The 8,433-nt window shown below is 40.7% G+C and overlaps 1 pseudogene; it reads right to left on the bottom strand.

Moving 5' to 3' along the window:
• Positions 1-6,248: 6,248 nt before the first annotated feature.
• Positions 6,249-8,433, bottom strand: part of LOC128626042 (FUN14 domain-containing protein 2-like) — a 93,696-nt pseudogene continuing 91,511 nt past the window's right edge.

The raw sequence follows: 8,433 nt of genomic DNA, 5'->3' as shown, positions 1-8,433 counted from the left end.
ACACAAAATACGTTGAACCCATTAGGGATTGCAGCTGTTGGGGAAAATTTTCCATGAACAGCCTTCCTATTTAAGAAAAAGTTAAAATCAATATGCTATGAGAATAGCCAGGCTTTGCAAAATTTGGTAACTGGGTGGGATTTTTTGTCTAGTATCACAATGACAAGATCAAGAGCAAGCATTTATTGAAAGACTGTACCATGTGTCAGGGAAGAGAGGTACATACCTAACACCATATAAATGAGACCTCTATACAAATGAGAAGCATGACTTGACATATAATATAAAGAGAGGACAAGACAGAGCCTGATGTCATCTAACAGGACTGTATTGCATTTGAAATGACATAATATAACCCATGGAGGAGTGTTACTAATATCGTTGAGGATTAATAATACTAGCCTTAGCTTACAGTATTTATTATAAGAACAATGCTAAATTCTTTATCTACTTTAGCATATTTAAACTTCACAACAGCCATAAGAGAGATAAGTATTACAGGTCCCACTTAAGAGATGAAAAAATGAAGACAAATTAAATTAAAGAGCATGTATTTAACCTATCCTCCAAGCTATAATCAAGACTATAGCTTGCCCTGGTGGGTACCTTACTAGAGAGAGCCTTCTGAAAACTGGATAACCAGCCATGGAATTTCCTATTGGAGAACTAAGAGAGCATCCCTGAGCCCTCTGTGATCAGTGAGTCCCAGCTGGGGAAAGCCTGGAGCAATGTCATCTATTGAGCATCATAAGGCATCCATTCCTATGGGCCAATTGAAACTCATTCACATTTTTGGATTTTGTTCTGTGTTTCTAAAAATGATTCCAGGAAGAGCATAATTTAATAGTTCTAAAACTTTATATTCTTTAAACTGAATAAAAACATTTAAAAAATCATTTCAAATTAAAATAACTATCAATAATTCTTCGTCCCCTCAACTGATTTCATGAGGAGAATGGAAGATATTGCCTAATGGCAGAAAACCCAAGATATCTTTTAATTGATTCCTTATCTTCACTGCACAAAACAAATAAACAAAAACAAATCTTTTAAGTACTTTATCTCATATACCATTTAAAGAGGATTCTCTAAATTTGATTCTCTATGGATTGGCTCAAAACTAGGGGAAAAAGTATGAGAAATAACCTCTAGCAACACCCCAACACTGCAAAAAATCAGTTTACTAGCAAAGATGAAAAGAGATTTTTTTTAAAATACAGCAAGATGCTAACTAATGAATTCTCTTATTTTACAAAGCTAACTATTCTCTAGGTAAAATCTTTGTTTCTAGAGGAAGCTACAGATATCAAATCTAATCTGTTCCATCTACTGGTCCCTTCCCTACATCTGTTTCCTTCCCAGTCTCCCTTTTTATCACCCTCCCAAACTGGAGGACTTCCTATACCTTCCCCTGTTTTTACAGTCAAAGGCCCTGGAGCCACGCTCTGTAAACAGACACAACTCTGCCACACAGGCAGTGCTTCTGACAGGTGAGGCGCAGACAAGGTGTCCACATTGCATTAGTTACCTATTGCTGTACAGAAAATTATCCAAAAACTCAGTAGCTATTGCAGACAAGTCTGCACTGAGTCCCTTGTGTTTCTTGTGAGCAGAGGCACTGACCACTTTTGGTCCAGATGATCTTTTTTTAGGACATTTGTAGAGCAAATAACCTGGAAAGATGGAGACAGTGTACCCGTCTGGGACAAAGGCCAGAACTGTTTGCCATCCGGTGTAATAGAAAACAATGTCTCCCTCCAGAGTAAAGTTTGAGCAGAGTTCCTTGAAACCCTCTTAAAAAAGATTGGGGTTTTCCAAGCTGAGGGTTCCTCAGCTGTGAGGCAAACCCACTGTGGGTGCATCACCCCCCAGCAGGCAAGAGGCTCACACCGACTGCTGTGCTGTGACTAATATAATGTAAGTCTCTGTGTCTGACTCAGGGGTCCTGTGACTTCTACTACTGTCCATAAACTGTGGTAGGCTAATGTGTTAGCTTTCAGGTAGGGTAACATAGCAGATCCTTCTCAGTTTTTGACAGTCGTTTCAAACAACAAATATTTCTTTTTCTCACAGTTTTTAAGAGTCAGGAATCTGGAATTGGCTCACCTAGATGATTCTGGCTCAGGGTCTCTTGTGAGATTACTATGAAGCTATCAGCTGGGGCTAGAAGGCTGAAGTTTCACATCATCTGAATTCACATCATCTGAAGGCTAGATTTGGCACAGAAAAATACAATGTAAAGAAGGCTACATTATATGGGTGTTGGCTGGAGGTATCAGGTCCTCACCTCACTGGCCTCTACACATGCTCTGGGAGTGTCCTCAGAACACAGCAAGAAGCTTTCCCCCAGAGAAAATGACCCAAGAGAGAGTGAAATGAAACCAAAGTGGAAGCTACAGCATCTTTTGTAATCCAGTCTCAAAAGTGACATACCATCACTTCTGTCATACTCTGTTGGCTACACAGCTCAAACGCAGCACATTACAGGAGGGAATGCAAAGGGGGTTGCAGGTCACAAAGCAGGGGACCTTAGGGCACTCGTGGGGGCTGTTGTCAGTTGAGCCCCTCACTCACACACAGGGAATCTGGCTGACATTAGGACCAGCTTTCAAGCTAGAACTGATGAAAGAACGGCTAGGGGGAAAAGACAGAACAAAGTCTTGAAGTATAAAACTGGCTCCAGAAGACATTATTTCAGCATGGAGATAAGCCTTTGGCAGGGGTCTACCCAAGACAGGCAATTTACTGCTCCTTCCCTTTGAAGGGCAGTGGAACTCTGAGGGATTTATTTTCATTTTCTTTCTAAGCCACACACCCAATTCAGTCTCTAGGAAAATAAAGACTTGCCCATTGCTCCCAAGCTCCCTCCTTTCTTCCTGGAAAAAGCAACAATGTATTTTTTTCCTTTGCCACTCCTTTCCCAACAACTCTTGCTGCTTCTGCCTTTGACTAGCCCATGAAATAGTGGGAGCATTTTTCTAATTTTTTATGAGGGTTTGACAATGCCACCCAACACATGCATTACTCTGCCACAATCAAGTGGACACTTTTGCTATTTCTGGTTCCAGCAGAAACACATCCAACAATGAAAAAGTGTGCAGTGAGGACATCTGAAAAGGAAGACGGAGGAGCATAAAATGCAGAGTGGGAGTGTATATGTGTGTGTGCATGCAAGGAGGTTCTAATTAGGAGTCAGGAAAAGATTGAGCACTATACCATGCAATTCTAATTCCTATTTCTCTTGTACCCTGTGGAAGAGGACAGGCTAACAGAAGAAATATAAGGAAAACTTTAACTTATTAATGCTGACTACAACTTGCAAACACTACCACATGATATTGAACTGTTTGCCTGGAAAACACACAGAGAAGTGGTATGTGTATTTACAGGGCCCTGCACAAATAACATCGCTTTCTTATTACATAAAAATCTTTTATTACAAAATTGTATCACACTCAAGCATACCATATGACACTTTAGGTGAAATGTTCAAATTGCTGTCCATCTTGTGTGAGACATTCACCTATGTACCAACCACACTCAGTGGAGTTACTTCTGCTGGACCCTGTATGTGTGGTGTGTCAGGATGAGAAGGAAGGGTTCTAGAGACCTTTAGAAATAAAAAGTAACGGTCTTTATTTTAGCAAAAGAAAACATGCAGTTTTGCGCATCCTCTGTAAGCTAGACACTGCTCATTTCATTTACATTTAATCTTCATTCAGAATAGCCCTCTAAGGTAAGAATAATCATCCCATCTCACGGGTGAAAAAACAAAACCTTGGCTCAGAGAGAATGTGACCTGCCTTACATGACACAGTGACAGATGGAGATTCGAGAGTACGTGCTCCTGTGCATCTCACTAAGTCATTGACAAAATAGGAACATCTGTTGCTTAAAGTGGCAAAGAGGAGAGATACTCAAGTGTGAACTCTCTCTCTCTCTCCCCCCCCATATATATGTGTATACACACACACACAAAAACACACACATATACATATGACTAGTATTTATTTAATTTGGATAAGACAAAGTGAGTGAAATAACTAACAATGAAGACAACTTACATGTCATCTAAAGAAGCATCAGAGCGTATGTCGGTTTACATAATATTCTGTCTTGAGTAGAGTGCTCCATGGGCTTCTCCTCTAACAGAAGTTCTAGTGCTCTGCGTCCTTGCAAGAACGCTGGCAACCACCTAATATGCACGAAGGAACTTAAGCCCCCCTAAAGACACCTCGGCCAGAACCCTGCTTCCCAGATTCTTACCTGGAGCATGACCAGCTCTAGAGTCAATGCTGGTCCAGCCTATCCAACCTCAGTGGGGCTTGCTCTCAGGAGATATATCAGAGGACTCCACGTTGACACCTCAACCATCTACAGGGCATTAACTGGCATTCTTCCTTCTGTGGACATGCCAGGTGACTGCCAAGGGAAACACCAGTAACAACAGTCAACATCCCCCAAATAAGCCTTCAGCTCCATTTTGTCAGACATTTAGGTAGTGTTGGGAAAGATAACCAGGAACATTGAACTAGACAAGGACATAAGGTGCAGAGTAACACCCTTTGCAAACCATCTGCGGTCAGTGAGAGTCTGCAATTTTCAGTCTTCCCAGTGGCCCACTGCCATGTTCAGAGACCACTTGCTTTAAGAGGCACCTTAAACATAGCTCACGTGGCAAACACCTGGCCGTGGATGGAAAAGCCATTCCTTATCTGCAGAACAATATTTTAATTGTTACCAAAAGGAAATATACACAGGAAGTTGAGAGTGAAAATGGAGTAGTATTACACATGATGCTGTTCTAATGAAAATCATTTAAAAAAACCCTAAAACTCTGTTCTCAAACTTTTCTCCAATAGGGAAAATAAAAAGTGAAACCCTCACTGTTCAAATACAGTACAGAGTGCACCATTCACAGCACCGTGCAGTTATCTGGCAGGCAAAATTCACACATACAGTGAACTGTCTCCTTTGGAGAAGCAAGAGCCAGTGGAAAAAGCATGGAGTCACACAGGTCTGGCTTTGAATTCTAGCTCAGTACTATTAAGCTGCATGACATGGGGCATTTACATCAAGTGTCTGAGTCTATTTCTTCATTTGTACAATTAGATGATAATACCAGCCTCTCGGCTTTTTGGTAATACCTACCAGTGAGATAACATGGTTCGACTACCTAATACAGAGGCTAGGGTATGCTGGGTCCTCTGTAAATCATAGCAATGAATGCCGTCTATACATTTTCCAAGTCATTATGTGTAAGACTTTGGCCTATACTTTCAAGAAAGAACCTTCAGATTCTGAAATCAGAGGCAAACTAAGTTTCCAAAGAACCACGTCTTTCAAACTGAATTGGTAAGTCATAAGGTGTTTAACAGGGTGCTGGTCTTGAAGAGAATAGAAGATTTAATTTGGTTTAGTTCCTTTGGCATTTGCAGGTAAAAACCACCACGAATTAATTAGCATGTCTTCATTTGCTTGAGCATGATTAATAATACTCATGGAAAACAGGTTCTACATAATTCATCAGTCTGACACAGCCCAGTAACTATGGAGTTCCAAGAACTTCCAGTCCCAGCTGGTCTGTGACACTTTCAAACTAGCTACAAAATGTTAGTTGTTGTTCTGAAGTGAGAGGATGGAAATCTAATCACAAACTTCAAGACTACTTTCTTTCCAGTTTGGGGGGAAAGGGTGTAAACAAATTTTATCTACATAGCAAAGCTTTAACTTGGTCATCAATAATTTACTAGACTTATCAAATAGGTTGATCATCTACTATATATACAAGTACTACCATAGGTGCCTCCTTTGTTTTTTTTATTCATAATTAAAGGCAAATGTATTCGGTTCCTTTCCTATCTAGCACATAATAAGGTACCTATGGGCTTGTTACTCCTTTTCCAAATCTTTTGGAACAAATGTTGAGGATCCACTCATCCTCTATGGTGAGCCATCTTGTAATGTGTTCTAGTAAGTGTTTTATGTAGAGGGAAAGGAACATTCTTGCCGACCTAAAGATCAGCCGAACAGGAGTGTTCTGGGAGGAGAGTTAATGTCTTTTGTCTCTTCTGTTGTCAGGAGGCTGAGAGTAGGGCCGTATCAACAGATACCTATAGAAGCCATTCAGATATGCTACAGCAAGAAGGAAGGCACAGCAGAATAGGAGGAGGAAGAAGAGACTGATGTCCTATCATGTAGTGAAGGGGCTGCTACTTGGAAAAAGCAAGGATAATGAGTCATCCTCCTTAGGGTGCCATGCCGAGTAGAAAGCCTCCAAAAGATTCGCCAGTCACTACGACATTCTTCTTCACAAATGACAGCATCTCCTCCGCTTTGCCTTTCACCTCTGTAGATAAGTGGTTGCTTTTAAGATCTTCAGCTATTTCTTGGCTTTCTTCATGTCCTTCTCTGCTCATTGCCAGTCAGCTTAAGTGTACCCAGTATGATCTGCAAGCTGAATGAGACAAAAATCCTCCTCCCACAGCTATTGCAGCCAACTTTCCAACCTTCTGGAACATGAAAACCCGCCCGCCATCCAGTGACATGTCTAATTTCTGGCCAAACGGTTTGTGCCACCATGGCTACTTTTTACCAAATTCGGCAAGATCCAGTGAATCAAAATGTCTTTGACTGGTCATAGCTATTTCAGCCATCTCATCTCATGATGACACCCAAAGAGGCCCAGCACCTGCTGTGGGACACAGATTGGCATGCCATTGTTGCCCAGCCTGGCTTCCAGCAGGTGGGGCTCAGCTTCCTCCATTCCCAAGGCCGCAGTGGAGGAGGGTGGCCTGGGCTTGCCCCTCTGTCCCTATCCATACGTGCAACTGTTGCCTCCCATTTATTCTTCCCACCATTAGTTGTGGAAACTCCCAAATAGTGGAGATGACCCTTTTGACATAAGCAAAGTCTGTGTGAGGTGATCTTTTTCATATTGCCAAAAATGTCCTTGCCCTAAGCAGAGTCTTCTAGGAGTAGACTGCAATGTGTTGGAAAAGACGTGAGCTAAAGCATTGAGAGTGCAAGTCATCAGCACACAACCAGAAAGCAAACAGCAAGTTTGATCAGTGTTTCTGAATTAAAAGTGGAATGCCTGCTGGCAAAAATCTCCTATCCATTGATGGCCTTGGAAGTGAATGAGAAGAGAAATCCCAAAAGAATATTAAGAGCAATAACTATCTGAAAATATTTGGAATGGAGTCTGGAGGAAGAAATACAGACTTTAAAACCAAAAATAAAATATATCTATCTAAGTATGTGTAGACCCAGACTTAAACCAATTGATATTACATAATAAGAGGTCAGACAGCCATCAGCCAAATTCAAGAAAGGTCTGCTGTGTGAAAGGCTGGACAATATAAACTAAACTGTATAACCACTAAGATCCTAAGAATCTTACTACACTTAGAAATAATGAAATCATTCCATTTCTCCATTGAGACCTACCTTCAAACTCACTGTTTACCCTTAATTTCAGTTATTCGTCTGACATCATTAAGCCCAGCATTTGTATGAATTGTGACTAGAATTTTGACAGGATGCCAACTCAAAGAGAAGGGTTTGCTAGCCAAGATCACCCAATGCTACTGAACTTGAGACTCTTGATTGCAATATTAGAAGCCAACTCAAGCTACCTTCAATCTAAGATGGAATTCAACAGAATTATATTAAAGTACGTCATGATATTTAAGTGTAGAGAGACTTAGGGAAAGAACTGGACCATAAGGAATGTAGGTGGGACCCTTTCTCTGCTTTGAATCTTGGTCATTCCAGGAATAAGCTTCATTTTTATTTCATTTGCAGAATAGGTTTCTTTAACTTCATGTACACATGGCAAAAAATGCCATGCCCCCAAAATTGGCATCATATCAGATTCAGCAACAGTAGAGATCTGTCTGGCCCAGATTGAGTCAGGTACCTACCTCTGATCACATAAATTCTGGCCAAGGAGGAGGGTGGGGTTAGGTACTAGAAACACGACTACTGAGGGCCCGGGGCCATAGAAAATGAGAAACGACATGACAAGGAAGGTTGTTGTCAAGAAAGAAAACACTGGGGAGCTGGGAAAGCCCTAAAAGAAGTCCACTGCAAGTACATTATACTAAAAGAAGAAAATATTTCAATGCCTTATTTTCTTCTTCAATCAGGTAGGTAGCACAGGTTGCTGTTACTTCTATTTTTATCTTCTATCTAAAAATATATCAATATTACAGATGTATCAACTTATTTTTTTAAAGTGACACCTGAAGCACATTATCTTTCTTGATTTAAGACTTCTTGATTCGAGTCACAAATAATCAATATTTGCCTTGAGGAAATCATAGGGCTATTTTTAAAAACCAGAATCCTGTAATCCTCTGGGGTCTGATAGCTCTAGGAAAAACAAGTCACCTCTTAAAAAAACCATCTATGGTTATTTGTTCTCCTATA

This window comes from Artibeus jamaicensis, unplaced genomic scaffold, assembly GCF_021234435.1.
Source record: "Artibeus jamaicensis isolate MK-2021 breed Jamaican fruit bat unplaced genomic scaffold, CSHL_Jam_final scaffold_1964, whole genome shotgun sequence".
NCBI classification, from domain to species: domain Eukaryota; kingdom Metazoa; phylum Chordata; class Mammalia; order Chiroptera; family Phyllostomidae; genus Artibeus; species Artibeus jamaicensis.
The sequence above is the reverse complement of the archived record's forward strand: the minus strand, read 5'-3'. Positions and strand labels throughout refer to the sequence as shown.